Below are 14,454 nucleotides of genomic sequence, written 5' to 3'. Positions count from 1 at the left end.
CATCTCTGGCTGGAGAGTTCAGGGAAAGGACGACTGCCCGTCACCCCACAACACACACACACACACTCGGGCTGGGAGGGGCAGCTGAGCAATGCCACCATTAGTCAGCTGACTGCTGTGGCACCAGCAAAGGCAATGGCTCTCTCTGCTCTGAGCGCGCGCACACACACACACACACACAGCAGCAGCAGCCACCACAGCAGCTCACTTCTTCTTTCGGCACCCAAGGAGGGACGGAGATGACGTTTCTCCGCCTTGTCTTTAGTTTCTGAAGCCGTCTTTCTACTCCACCTTTTCTCTGAGTGTTCGCCTTCCTTCGCTGGGGAATTTGGATGGAGCCGGAAAGCCAAGAGTAACATCATGCAGAGTGCACAGCTCAGACGAGAGAACAGTAGGCTTCACCGAGGTTTAACGCGTTCAGAGCATTCGCCAGGGGCTTCGGGATGCACTGCAGCGGTAACCCACCATAGTCCTGGAATACCATGGTCGTCCAGATTTTGATGTTTTCCTGCCCCGATACTCCCTCTAAACTGAAGGAGGGCTGTGAAATGAGCTGATTAGTCATATCAGTGTTAGAGAAAACACTAAACCACGCAAGTCGGGTATTCCAGACGCTCTGGGAACTCCGAGTATTCCTGCCAGAGTGATCATGTTCTCCAGGGCTTCACATTTCAATTTGAAATGATTGCATCTCTGTTCCTCGTCTGAGCAGATGATTTAAGGCCTGTCCTGACATGCTGTGCACGGTGGTGGTCCTGGTTCCTCCAGAATCCTCCGGTATGTAGAGAAGAGCATCCCCAGACTGGATGACCTAAATCAGCCCCAGCGCTGTCTAGATGTTGAAAATGAGAGAGAGAAAACTGGCACAGCTTGTTCTCCCTCTCCCTCTCTCTCTCTCTCTCTCCCTCCCTCGCTCTCTCGCTCTTTCTCTCTCTGTGCTGCCAGCCATCGTGTGGAGAATCTCAGGGACTGCAAGCTTTCCAGCAGGCTCTGAGAGGATGTGGCTCATCGGAGGCTATCGACTCTTCTCTACTATCGCTTCATCCTTCAGCAGACAGTGCCCGGCACTGCCTTTTCCTTTTTTTTTTGGGCTGGATTAGTGTCTACACCAAAGCCGTCACAATCTGCCTCCGCTGGGGAACGCTCACCCAGCTGCCAGAGACACTCTCGCCTATGTGTGTGGATCTACGAGGCAGAGGGAACGACATTGCACACTACAAAGGGAGCGGCTCAACAGGACCATCTTGTCTCTCCTGGATTATGGCACGAGGAGCATCCTGCTATCTGTGTGCCGTCTTCTCCTCCTCACTCTCGCTCTATCTCTGGCTTTCGGAAAAGGCATGAGTGCTGCAGCAGAGGTGGGGGTTTGCAGCTCCTGCCAATTTCAGACCCTTCAGAGCATGCCAAGCCCCTTTGGACTGGAAACAGACCTGATCAAGGGCTATCACCTTTATCTGTCGGGACTGAGATAAGTCATAAAGAGAAATGGACAGAGGGACAACAATAGACAAGAACAGCTTTGTTTATGATTCATTTGCAGATTCAGATTGTGTTTCTATATTTATTCATTGATTTTCAAATGCTGCTTTGAAGTTCCTTTCAAGGTAAAAATGCAATGATATTGATTGTGTTCCTGCCACTTCAAAACTATTATAGCACAATTTATTAAATTACAGACTGTCTCTGTCTAATTCCATCGTTTTATCAATGTATCTTTTTTTTAAAAAACTGTTGTCCAGGCTTCGTTTAAATTATTCCACATGAAATTCCACAATTTTCCTTTGTTTAATGCTAGTCACGCTGAATGTGTCTTACATATTATCGCTCAGGGCTGATTCGACAAGACTTCACCCCCATCCCCGTAAAATGCCACGACTGCATATGGCTGATTTATGTTCGTGCTTCTCCATGGAGCTGATGCAAGGGCTGAATATGACGTTATGAATATGAATATTACAAAGATGTTACTGTATATGTTAATGCCTGTTTCACACTATTACATCGTGGACATGCTGCACTCAGACGTATGTTTCATATACTACGACAAATTACACTGACCCCTTATCTCCCTTTGCCTCAATAACATCATTTCTGCAGTGTATGGACATATCAGTCTCTTCAGATCATTTCTCTTTTTTAAACCACTCCTCCACTATGTAATACTTCTGTACACATTTCAGACAGTTAGTTCCAGCCTCTCTTAGGATTTACATGCTGTTGCAGCCTGAGATGGGCTTGGGGTCTGGAGATCAGTTGTTACCTAAAGTTCCACTTCATGCTCTTTTCCAGAATGAAAGTGAACTGTAAGTTGTCATAACAGAACTGTTTAAAATAAAAGTAATCAAAATAAAACAGTGTTTGGAATGATTAATATAAAACCAGTTCGTCATTGAAATATACAATTAAAGTAAAATATGGTTCAGTTGCATTCCGTAATTGAAGGAACCCCAATGTACTCTTAAATGTACCACCACAGTGACAGGTTTTCTGAGAGAGTACAATACATGACAGTCACTGTGAAATGTGGGAATCTCAGAAATGTGTTCTGTTCAAATGGGAAGAACAGGACTTGCAGAAAATCACTTGAGGCTGATCTTGAATGATTTTATCTGTATATAAAAACACTAGAAGTTTCATTAACACAGTAACAAGCTTAAACAAGTACTGGGGACAGAATTTTCCTCTCAGAGCCTGTTTAAGAAATACCTACTCACTACCCAGGGACTCCAACATTATACCTCCACTGGGAACACAATTATATACTGTTTTACCATCTGTGGTCAAGCACAAATCAAATTTCTCCCCACATAATCAGATGCCATTTTGGTGATATACAATCCTTAACTTGGCAGTAACACTTTGATGGTAGTGTGTGGGGTACTAGTGTATTAGGTACAGCAATCAGCTTCAGTTATTACACACGTTAATGGACCAGTGCTCACAAAACTCTAGCTGAGGGTACTTCTGTGATCAGAACCTGACCAGTGATTAAGGTTGAAGGGGACGTCTAGCACATATGACACAAACAGACAAGCTACAGGCTGTAAATGTACACTCACGTATTGGACCAATGGGGTGGAGGTACTGGAGCATAGAGTCATTCGCCTTAATATAACTGCAATGAAATATGATTCAATTAAGTTCCCTAACTAAAGGTTCTGAAGATGTACCCTTGGGGGTACAGCTTTAAGGTAGCCATATATTTAACGGTAGCCCCTGTAGACTTGAGGGGAACCACCCCAGTCAGAGTGGAGTACACTAAAAAGCAGATGTTTCTAATAAAGTGGACAGGAAACATAGCCCGAAAAAGCCCAGTTCAAGCAGTTCAACCTTCCAAATCACCCAAACATCAGAAAGCAGGACACATCTGGACCAATGCCAGACACTGAAGTCTAAATGCCCCTCACCAAAATGTTAGACTCATTCACCCGTGTTAGCACAGTCGTGCCTGATAAATTAACTAGTGCACACAGGGACTGGAGACATTAGCCCGAATGATTGTGTCTGGCCTCTCCAGCTCACATTCTCCACGCTCCACTAAATGCCTCTGTCCTATCCGTCCCCATGCAGTAGATCTAGTGCATTAAGCCACGTCTGTATCACCGGACTCTTAACGACATCAGCTGCTGGTGGTGCGTGTCGCTCTCCTTTCCCCCTGCCACCAAACGAGCTCTGTTATGTTCCTATCATGCAGCCGTATGTCTGACTCATTACTGTATGAGACTTCCTTTTTTTATTAGCTTCCTTCCCTCCGCCACTGGAAAATTTATGGGCCTCTCTGTCTAGGAGAGAAATGCTGTTAGTCAGAAGTGGTTGACAGCATTGTTTTCCTGCTGCTAATGCACTGTGAGTGGATTTGCAGAGAGAGCTGGCCTGGGAGTTCATGCTTGTTTTAAAGGGCCTTGCTTTGGACATGGACGTTTATTTCATTTAAACAAACATAAGTGAATGATGTTCTGCTGGAGTTCTCAGGGTGAGGGGTAAAGTCAACAGAGCAAGTATCATTTAAATGGTCTCTGCCACTGTCTCAAACTTGTTGGTGCTTGCAAACCGAGACTGAGTTGACTCCACAGTTTCAAATATGAGTCATCTGACTCACAGACACTCAAAGAAACTATAATATGGGAGTCGACTCCTTTCTACACACTACATTTACATTTAGCATCTTTGTATTTCCTGCTGCACTCTGTTCAGAGAAGACATTTCACACACAGCACAAAGAACACATGGCAGCATCTGTCTAGGGTTTGACTCCCAAAAGAATTGTTTCTTTGAGTGTTCTGGCCCTTAAATAAAATAAACAGAATTTATTCATTGATGAACTGTGTAAAACATTTCATCACAGTTCTCATCTCCTAATGATAATTTTTATTTAGTTCTAGTTTTGATGTAGTATTCTTTGTGGAAATGTAGGTGATCATTGAATAATTTTTGGCATTTTATTTTACTTTTTTCATTAAAGGAATTGTTGCTGAAACAGGGCAGTGTAGACAGTGTGAGAACACTGCTGTGTTGTTTAATCATTGTTGGATTTTAAATCATGTTAAAGACATTTAATTACGACCCCAAAACTGTTCACTGGTGGGTCATACTCAGCACTACAGTGACACTTAAGAGTTGGTGTGTGTTGCGCTGATACAAATGGACCAGTCACAGCATTGCGGCTGCAGTGCTGTTGAGAATAGTCCACCAACCTGGACTGGAGCGTAACAAATACAAAGCCCATTTCACAAAAGTTTGGATACCGTGTAAAATATTAATAGAAAACTAAAAATATTTTAATGTAAGTTTACTAGCACAAAAATTATTACATTCAAAAATATGTTAACTTGAACTCTTTATTTATATAAAAAATAGTAGAAAGTCTATTTTTATGTCTTTAATCGGATAGTTTATTGTGTATATATATATATATTTTTTAATTTTTGCCCATTTTTAATTTGATGCCAATAACACATTCTAAAATGAGTTTACCACTGTGTTGCATCACTTCTTTTAATAACTCTGTAAACGTTTGGGAACTGAGGAGACCAATTGCTGTAGCTTTGAAATTTAAATGTTTTCCAATTCTTGTTTGTTATAGGATTTCAGCTGCATGAAATCTAGTTTCTTCATCTTAAACACCACTTTGACTCCTATGAGTGATATTAGATGGAGCTCCAGCACTCCAGAGAACGTGGTTCCAGTGCTCTACAGCCCAATGCTGCAAATCCTTATACATATGGGCTGTGCTTTATTTTATATTGGTTTTCTGTGTGAGCAGTGGTTGCGCCTTAAAATCAGTGGAAAACTCTGATTAGGGAAGATGTCCACAGACCTCTGGATACAGAAACCATGGCAAATGATCCAGACTGCACACTTAATGCCATTACATTTAGAGTCATTTACATTCTGTGACATTTTCCTACAAACATCCTTTCATCCCTTGTGCGTTAACCAAGCCGGTGTCACATCGCATTAAACAGCATGAATGGGTTTATTTGCTCTTAAATCCATAGCAGTAATGGAAAAGGTGTTGTGTGACATTTGGAGAACACAGCAAGTGCAATGCACGTATTAAATGCCATGTCCAAACTGCCTATGGATCTATATCTGAAGGCTGAACAAACAGGCTATTGCTTTCCTGAGTGAGATCCGGCTTCTGTTTTCTTAATGGGGAAAGGACACGGGTTGTGAAACAGCTCTGGAAAAAACTCTGATATAGATTCAGACGGAGCCCTGAATCATACTTCCTTGGCTTTAAATGTTCTGCTTCAACAGCAATATAGAACTCCACCAGCCCACAAGTTCCTAAAAATAGAGAATGTTAAAATATTCCTTTTAATAATTAAAACTTGCAGACATCTCACATTTAAGGCAACAGTGGAGTTTGCTGCTTGTCTCCAGCCTCTCAGCAGTGACGGGTTTAGATTCTGTAATATGATGGTGGTTATTATAAGTCCTGTTTCTCTGTATCTTAATGTGCACTCTATTGGCAAAAGTATTCGATCATCTGTCTTTGCACGCATATGGACTTCCTGAGTGACATCATGTTCTTAATCCACAGTGTTTAATATGATGTCTGATCATCCTTTACAGTTATAACAGCTTCAATTCTTCTTAGAGGGTTTTCCACAAGGTTTAGGAATTTGTTTATGGGAATTTTTGACCATTCTTCCAAAGTTGGGAACATAAAATTGTCCAAATTCTCTTTGGAAGAATTCTGGTATGCTGAAACATTTAGAATTCCTTTCACTAGAACTAAGGGGCCGAGCTTACTCCTGAAAAACAACCCACACCATAATCCCACCTCCACCAATTTTTACGCTTGGCACAATGTAGTCAAAAAAGCATCGTTCTCCTGGCAACTGCCAAACCCATACTAGTCCATTGGATTGCCAGACAGAGAACCGTAATCTGTTTACACCACTGCCTCTGATGCTTTACATTGTGTTTGGGGACGTAAGGCTTGGATGCAGCTGCTCTGCCATGGAAATCCATTCTATGAAGCTTTCTACGCACTGTTATTGAGTTAATCTGCAAGCCACATGATGTTTGGAGGTATATAGTTATTGACTCTGCAGAAAGTTGGCAACCTATGCGCACTATGCACCTCTGCATCCAATAAACCCTGCTCTGTCATTTTACTTGTCCTACCACTTTTTATGGCAGAGTTGCTGTTGTTCCCAAGCACTTCCACTTTGTTATAATACTAATGACAGTTGACTGTGGAATATTCAGTAGTGAGGAAATATCATGGCTGACAGGTGACATCCTTTCAAGGTAACATCCTGTAATTCACTGAACTCCTGAGAGTGACCCATTACTTCACAAATGGTTGTGGATCAGTCTGCAAGTCTAGGTGCTTGATTTTACTCACCTGTGGACATGGAAGTGATTGGAACCTGAATTCTATTATTTGGATGGAGCACACCAAGAATCACTGGGTGCAGGCAAAAACACTAGATAGGTCACCAGTCCATCACACACTCACCCAGTCACTCACACCTGTGGAAAATTTTGCATAGTCAGTCAAACTACCAACATGATTTTTTTTTTGACTGTAGGAGAAAATTGGAGCACCTGGAGGAAACCCATACAGACAGAGGGAGAACACACCAAACTCCTCACAGTCAGGATTAATCTCAAGACCCTGGAGCTGTGTGGCAGTGACTCTTCATGTTGTGCCACATCCAATAATAATAAGTAATAATAGTAATAGTAATAAGTAATAATAACCTCAGGTCTCCAAAAGTCAGCAGTCACCATTAGAATTATAGGGGGTAATTTATACTTGAAGACAGTACCTCTGGACACATAGGACACAAGGTGCATGTTTAACTCTCACTTGCTCGTTACTGTATGTAACCTCCTTCCAGCTCCATTCACTGCTTTGTTGAAAGAAAACACTTCTGCTTCCTCAATAACTTCCTCTGGCTCAGACACCTCAGTATATCCCCGTCTGGGTGAGTAACACATGGCTCATAGCATTGAAGCACCTCCTGCTTCACTGTGGTCCTGTCAGTTGAAAATAGTGCATGAGTCAGGACTTGTTGGACAAGCCAGGTCCACTACAAGGTCCTGTCTTCATTTCATCAGGACACACACTGACACCATCAGAAATAATTAGCAACTCCCATTCTGTACATTCCCCTGCTGTAATGCACACACTTATATTAATTATTAATTAGCCAAACATCAAGGAAATATCCACATACCAACAATCAGAGTTGGGAAACACTAGACGTCAAGAATTCCCCCTCATCATATTTCTTAAATTTCCATTTATGTGGGGATATACAGTACTGTGCAAAATTTTAGGAGCCAGAGATTGAGATTTAAAAAGCTATTTATCTGAGCAGTAAGTATTTATCTACTAAACAACAAATAACGCCCAACATTAAAATAAAACCAAGTAACATTACTCCAGTGAGTGTGATATTCTGTGTGTGAATGTGTTGGTTTAACTTTTTCCAAATCTCTCCTTGTGGCAGTCCGTATTATTTAAGGTTATCGTCCAATACGTAGATTTAGTGGTTAATAAATAATGATTTTAAATAATGTGTGCTGTTGATTTAAAAAAATGTATGCAATCAAAAATAATCTGAACAAAACATTGTTCTTCAAACTCACTCACACCTACTTTATAGAAAAAAAAATCTTATTTAATTGTTTATTATTATTGTTATTATTATTTATTATTATATATTTACTGTGATTATATATAACTTTATACAAGCACCACACTTATTGAGAAGGCATTAGTTTAAATATATATAGACATCTGCACCGTACAGTACATTAAATCACATGATGCTAAAATATAAACACTGGTAAAAAAAAATAATAATAATTAAACCATCTCTAAAAGTTAATACATGACCAGTAGTTACAGCTTTGTAACTTTATTGTATTTTATCTATTCATTAATTATTGAAAACTATAAACATTATTTCAAATTTAATATGCTCAACATACAAACCCCATTTCCTAAAAAAAAAAATACCTTTGGGATGCTCTGCAAAAATGTAAATAAAAACAAAATAATGCAATGATGTGCAAATAATGTAAACCCTATATTTAACTGAAAATCGTACAAAGAGAAAAAATTTAATGTGGAAACAAGAAAAAAAAATGCATATTTTACATTCCTTTCTCAATCACTACAACAGAATAGTGCCTCCACATTTAACCCATTCTGGGCAGTGAAAATACCCACACATACAAAGAGCAGTAAGCAGTCATCACAACACCTGTGAAACCACTGGGTGGTAGGTACCCCAGCTATGAATAGTGTGGCAGTCTCTGCCCGGTCCCAAATCTTTCATATTGATCAAGGCAATTGAACCAGCGACCTTCTAGTCCCAAGCCAACTTCTCTCACCCTCAGGTTGTTATGCTTTTGCCAAGAGTTCAGTTGTACTCCCACTGCATCTCTTTATAATCATATTTATAATCAACCTTGGGACTGGTGAATCAATTTCAGGTTTTCACTTTTCCAGTCTTGTAGCACTCATTGGACATCATAATACAGTTGGAAATAAAAATGCTCCAATTGTTAATCTGGACAATGGACATATGATCAGATTCCAATGTGGAGTACTTCCTGCAGTGACACTGTACTGACTTAGATCTCAGGTTTTGCCACTGGGGTCCAGCTATCTGTCATTTTATGCAGCTATCATGCAGAAGAGCTCAAAGCACAATAAAATGTCAAAAGTGTTGATACAGGACTTTTCCTCAGTCTCATTTCTCCCATCACAGCATAAAACTCTCATCGACCATGTCCACTCGTGTAGCCAGTCTTCAAAGAAGACGTGGGTCGAGCTGCAGAGATTCCAGATGAAAGCTGCACATGTGTTTGATATGGTCGGGTGCTGTGGTGTCCCTACAGGGCGGCCGGTTTATCTGCAGGTCCAGTTGTAATTGGACAGGCACCCCCCACCAAGTAATTTTAGTATAGTAACACTAAGGATGTGTGGAATTTGGACTTGCAAAACAGTCCTACTGGCTCCTTAGAACTTTGTGAGAATGTCTTTACGTTCATGGAAAGTTAGAGGTCTTTGTCAGTTCCACCTTAATACATCTGAAACAGCAAAGAAAAATAATCAATATTACTCACTTATGGAGCCAGAAGAAAACAATATCCTAACCTTTTTTAATGCTCTTCAATGTTCAGAGGCCTCTCCACCATCCAAATGCCTCCAGATGCTGTTCCTCAGCTGTGGTTCAGCAAGTGACAGATGCCACTGCAGCTTACAAACACCAGAGCTTTTTCCAGCGTGCAAAGAGACTGGAGAACTAGCAAATGATTAGGAAATATTTTATTGGATTAATACAGAATTGCATTTACGTTTCAGTGGAAGTTATTTTAAAGAGATTGTATTGCAGTTCATTTTTGACCATTTCTATTGGTCCACTTGTCTTTACAGTGAGGAAATCTTATAGGACGACTATTGTCACCAAGAAAACATTTTAGATTACTGTGTTTATTAATAGGTTCAAGCAGGATTCTCATTCCTGAACCAGTAAAAATACTCAGCACTGAATTTACATGGATTAAGTCAATCTGTCTTAATGAATAATTTCCAGCAGTGATTTCCACCAGGAGTTCAGAAGTCTGTCTCCTGGCAATCCGTGGGTTAAACACAGTCCCATGCGCTTCAGGCTGAGGGTACAGTGATGGGAGGGAGTCGTTTAAAGCAATGTTCTCTCTTCTTCTGAACTCTCCCTGACCTCCTCCGTTCTCTTCTCTCTGGAGGTGGGGTAAAGCAGGGACAAGATCTGAAGGGGCCTAGATGGATTTGGGAGTTTAAACCCGCAGTGTGTTGTGGGGGCCAAGGGAGGAGGAGGAGAAGGAGGGCCCTGCTGGAAATAGGATTGCGGCTGGCTGAGTCCCCGGAGTCGCTGCCTTTTAATTGGATGTTGGCCTTTTGTTCGCACATTAGCATCCGTAATACAGTGCTCCGGACTCTCCCAACATCCTCCACTACTTCTCAAGGTGACAGATCCAACAAACTCTTTCAACTCTCTCTCTCTCTCTCTCTCTCAGCCACATGTTCCAGCCTGAAGGTGACAAACTCTTTTAACTGAATCTCTCTCTCTCTTTCTCTCTCTCTCTCTTATTGCCACACTATGCTAGGAGCCTTTGTTTCCGTCTCCCCTTGTCAAGAATCTGTTGCAAAGGCGAGAGAGTCTGGAAGGGACAGAACTGGGGAGCTGTCTTTGACCTCCCCCCCCCTCTCCACACCTCTTCAACACCTTGAGCTGAACTCCTCTCTGCTTGGGTCTAATTAGACTCCCACTGTGCTCCTATATGAAAGACGCTGGTAGTTAAAAATAATGATCCCTGCTTCCCTGCGCTCACCTACCAGTGATTAATATTTCTTTATGAATGCTCTTTCATGTCTGAGCCAAAATGGAAGCAAGGTGATTTTTATTACGAGACTCGTTTTAAACGTTTAGAATTTTAAAGGCAAATGTGGGGGAGTATGGCTTTTAACTCTGGTGCTGAAAGAGGTGAGAAAAGCAAGTGGTAATAATAGACAAGAAATATCTCTCTAAAATAACTCTGAAATAGCAGATAGGAGCTGTGTGTGTGTGTGTGTGTTGTTGGACACCTGCTTGTCTGATATTTCTTCTCAAGTGAAGAGCATTAATGAGGTTCTGTGGACCACAAGAATATTAGTGATTAACTCTGGATCAAAAACACCCATCCTAGTTCAGTCAGAGAATGCTGTTTCACCGTTCCACAGTCAAAATTGCACAAGAACACTGTGGGAAACCTATAAACTAGTTCATTGTAATAATTATAAATTACACGATTGAATGATCACTGGATTAGGAACACCTACCTGTCCATATTATCAGCTCCACTGGACATACAAGAGCACTTTGGAGTTCTACAATTATAGACTGTGGTCAACCTGTTTCTCTGCATAATTTCTTATCCCTATTTCACCCTGCTCTTCAATGATTGTGTTGGTACGAGTGGATCAGACACAGCAGTGCTGCTCGAGTTTTTAAACACTTTGTCCGCTCACTGATCTGCATAGTTTATGTTGGTGTTCCTTGGACACAGGACGCTGTTGGCTGGATATTTTTCGGTTTAAAAACTCCAGTACCACTGGTGTGTCTGATCCACTCACACCATTACAACACACACTAACACCAACACACCACCACATCAGTGTCACTGCAGCACTGAGAATGACCAACCACTCACATCATACCTGCTCTGTGGTGGTCCTTTGGCGAAGCCTGACCATTGAACGGCAGGGTGAAATGGGGGTTAGAAAGTATGCAGAGAAACAGGTGGACTACAGTCTGTAATTGTAGAACTACAGAGTGCTCCTGTGTTGTCAGTGGTGTTGACACACTGGACAGGTTTCCTGTCATATAAGAGGAATGATACTTACCATAAACCAATCCAGTAAATACATCGCTCCGTCCTTTGGAGTGTAACAATGACCATGGGGTTATAATAGATAAATAATAAAATAAACAAACAGCAAACCTAAAAAGACTTGGTTTAAAATGCTTCTTGCTTTTAACACCAGGATTTTTTGTTGTACTTGTTTTTTTAAACGAACAGTCAGACTGCAGTCAGCTCTATCAGTGTTCTTTTATGTTTTATCAGTCAAATTATTACACTATTAATAACAAAGAAGAAAAATAAACAGTTGCTATTCTCCATATATGGTTTTATTTGGCAGGAAATGCTGATTTATTACTTTAATCTTTAAACTCTATTAAATCCCAAGTGGTGCAGGGGTGGCCCAATCATCGGGAGACCACTGGTTAGAGCCCTGGCAGTGTCTCAGCTATCTGAGGCCTGGAGATCCAAGAGGCCTCGATCTTTTGGAGGGACAGATGGCTCTCCTTCCCCCCCTCCCTCCTCATCACAAACACCATTTGATAGATGTTATAGAGAGCCAATGCTTGGCATAGAGCAAGGTGTATAGAGAGCTTCCCATTACACTGGCAGTGCTTTTCAGTGGAGATGAGAATTCTCTGCAATAAAGGCACTTTAAAGTACACACTTAAAATGATGCTTCTACAAGGGTTCATTATTAAAGAAAATTGTCCAATATAGAACCCTGAAGCTTTTGCACGATTAAGGGTTCTTCAGATTAATGGGAAATGTGCTATAGATGATTCTGTATAGCACCTTTTAGAGAAGGGAACCTAAAAATGGTTGCTGTATTGTAACAAGCTCGATATCATAACAGTAGAGGAACCCTTTTTGGTGCCATAGAGAACCCTTCTCTAAAAGGTGCTGTAAACATAGAACCATCTATAGCACTGAAGAACAGATTTATGATGCAAATAACCCTTTAATTATGCAAAAGTTTCTTCAAGTGTTCAGGGATATATATATAGAACCATTTCTCTAATAAGGACCCTTGTAGACCCATAACTTTTAGGTTTGTAGCTGAAATACATTCAATTTCTGTAATTTGCTTTCAAATCAGGATTATGGTGAACCCAGAGCCTACCTGGAATCAAAAGACAGGACCACACCCTTGACCACCATCACAGGGCTTCACACACTTACCCATTCCCTCACACCCTCACACCTTCACACAGTCAGTTCACTTCCCAGCATATGGTCCAGGACTCAAGGCCATGGAGCTGTGTGGCATTAACACTTCATATGGTGCCACGGAGTAGCTGACCTTCCCCATGTGATTTTATGAATATTACAGGAGCCAGATTGGCTTTTCTACCTAGATGTGCTTTTACAAATCACTAGAAAGCTGATAGAAGGTGCCCTATATTACTGGCTAAGTCTCGGAATAACTCATAACTAACTTTACGGGTTTTGTGTGTGTGTGTGTGTTTTACACACGGATGTTCAAGTCCTATGATCAATACTGTATGACTTGGTCTCCCTTGAATTGGTCTTCACATTGCCTCATCAGTCACTGATTTTATAGAGATGAGGCAATATCCCAATAATTGGATCAAGGCTCCTGTAAAAACCTTCACAATATCTCTGATGCACTCATGGTGCAATACACAGAGGCTGCATACATTTACAGCGCTCGAGGGGAAGACAAAACAGGGGGATGGGAGACCTATAAGCCTGGGGTTTTAAAACTTAATGCTTGTACATGCTTTAACTACTTCTGCAGTCCCTTCCTGGGGTCTTCAGACAGGTTTCTGATAAAGGCTTGCACTGATGATACAGTGCGAGGGGCCAGAATTCAGTAGCTTTTTTTATTGTTTTAACCTTTTATTACTAAAATGTACATATCTTCTCCTGCCTCTCCTGTGGTGTGTGTAATGAAAGAGCTGCAATGGGGTGGGAGAAATACATTTTTGGGCAGGCCTGTGAAAATGTGTGTAGACTATACATCATCAACAAGAATGCAAGAATCATGAGTCCGACCTTCGCTATGGAGCATGCATTTACTTAGCACAGGTCTAAACTTTGCTCCAACATAAATCTGTTCAAATCGGACAGCTGAGATCAGACAGGACATACACTGGACAGGACACTGGTCCATCTCAGGGGATTAAACATACAACAGATCACTCACACTCGCACCTGTGGGCAAATTCACACAGCAGTTCCACCTACCAATGTGTGTTGTGTCCCTCCAGGACCTGGCAGGAACATGTCTCACAGACAGTAACCCACAGCAGGGACTGAACCCAGGACACCTGTGGCTATGTGGCAGAGAGACTATCAACAGGAAGTGTACTTCATATGACGCCCAGAAACCTAATCTAAAATTATGCATGTTATACAATATTTTGAACAACATTATTGTCAAAGATTTGGCTCAGAAAATGTATATATTTTGCTGATTTGAATATTCAGATGATATAAAAACTTTACAGTACATACAGTGTCTTTGTTATAAGTCTTCTATAATATGAAGTCTTCTTGAATGAATAATTTGCAGAAATATGAAGAAATGTAATAAAAGTTTTGTTAATAGATCTCCAATGGAAAATGTTCTAAAGT

The 14,454-nt window shown here is 41.1% G+C and overlaps 1 long non-coding RNA gene across 2 annotated transcripts in view; it reads left to right on the top strand.

Annotated features, from left to right (window-relative positions):
• Window positions 1-14,217, top strand: part of LOC136708862 (uncharacterized) — a 252,879-nt gene extending 238,662 nt beyond the window's left edge. Inside the window, exons 3-4 of one of the 2 annotated variants that reach the window (XR_010804397.1) lie at window positions 10,240-10,479; window positions 10,621-11,780. This is a non-coding gene — a long non-coding RNA (uncharacterized lncRNA). Of the gene's footprint in view, window positions 1-10,239; window positions 10,480-10,620; window positions 11,781-14,087 lie in introns of those variants that run through there. The other variant, XR_010804402.1, reaches the window with a different exon arrangement.
• Window positions 14,218-14,454: the final 237 nt, after the last annotated feature.

The sequence above is a fragment of the Hoplias malabaricus genome, chromosome 10 (assembly GCF_029633855.1).
Source record: "Hoplias malabaricus isolate fHopMal1 chromosome 10, fHopMal1.hap1, whole genome shotgun sequence".
In the NCBI taxonomy this organism is placed as follows: Eukaryota; Metazoa; Chordata; class Actinopteri; order Characiformes; family Erythrinidae; genus Hoplias; species Hoplias malabaricus.
The sequence above is the reverse complement of the archived record's forward strand: the minus strand, read 5'-3'. Positions and strand labels throughout refer to the sequence as shown.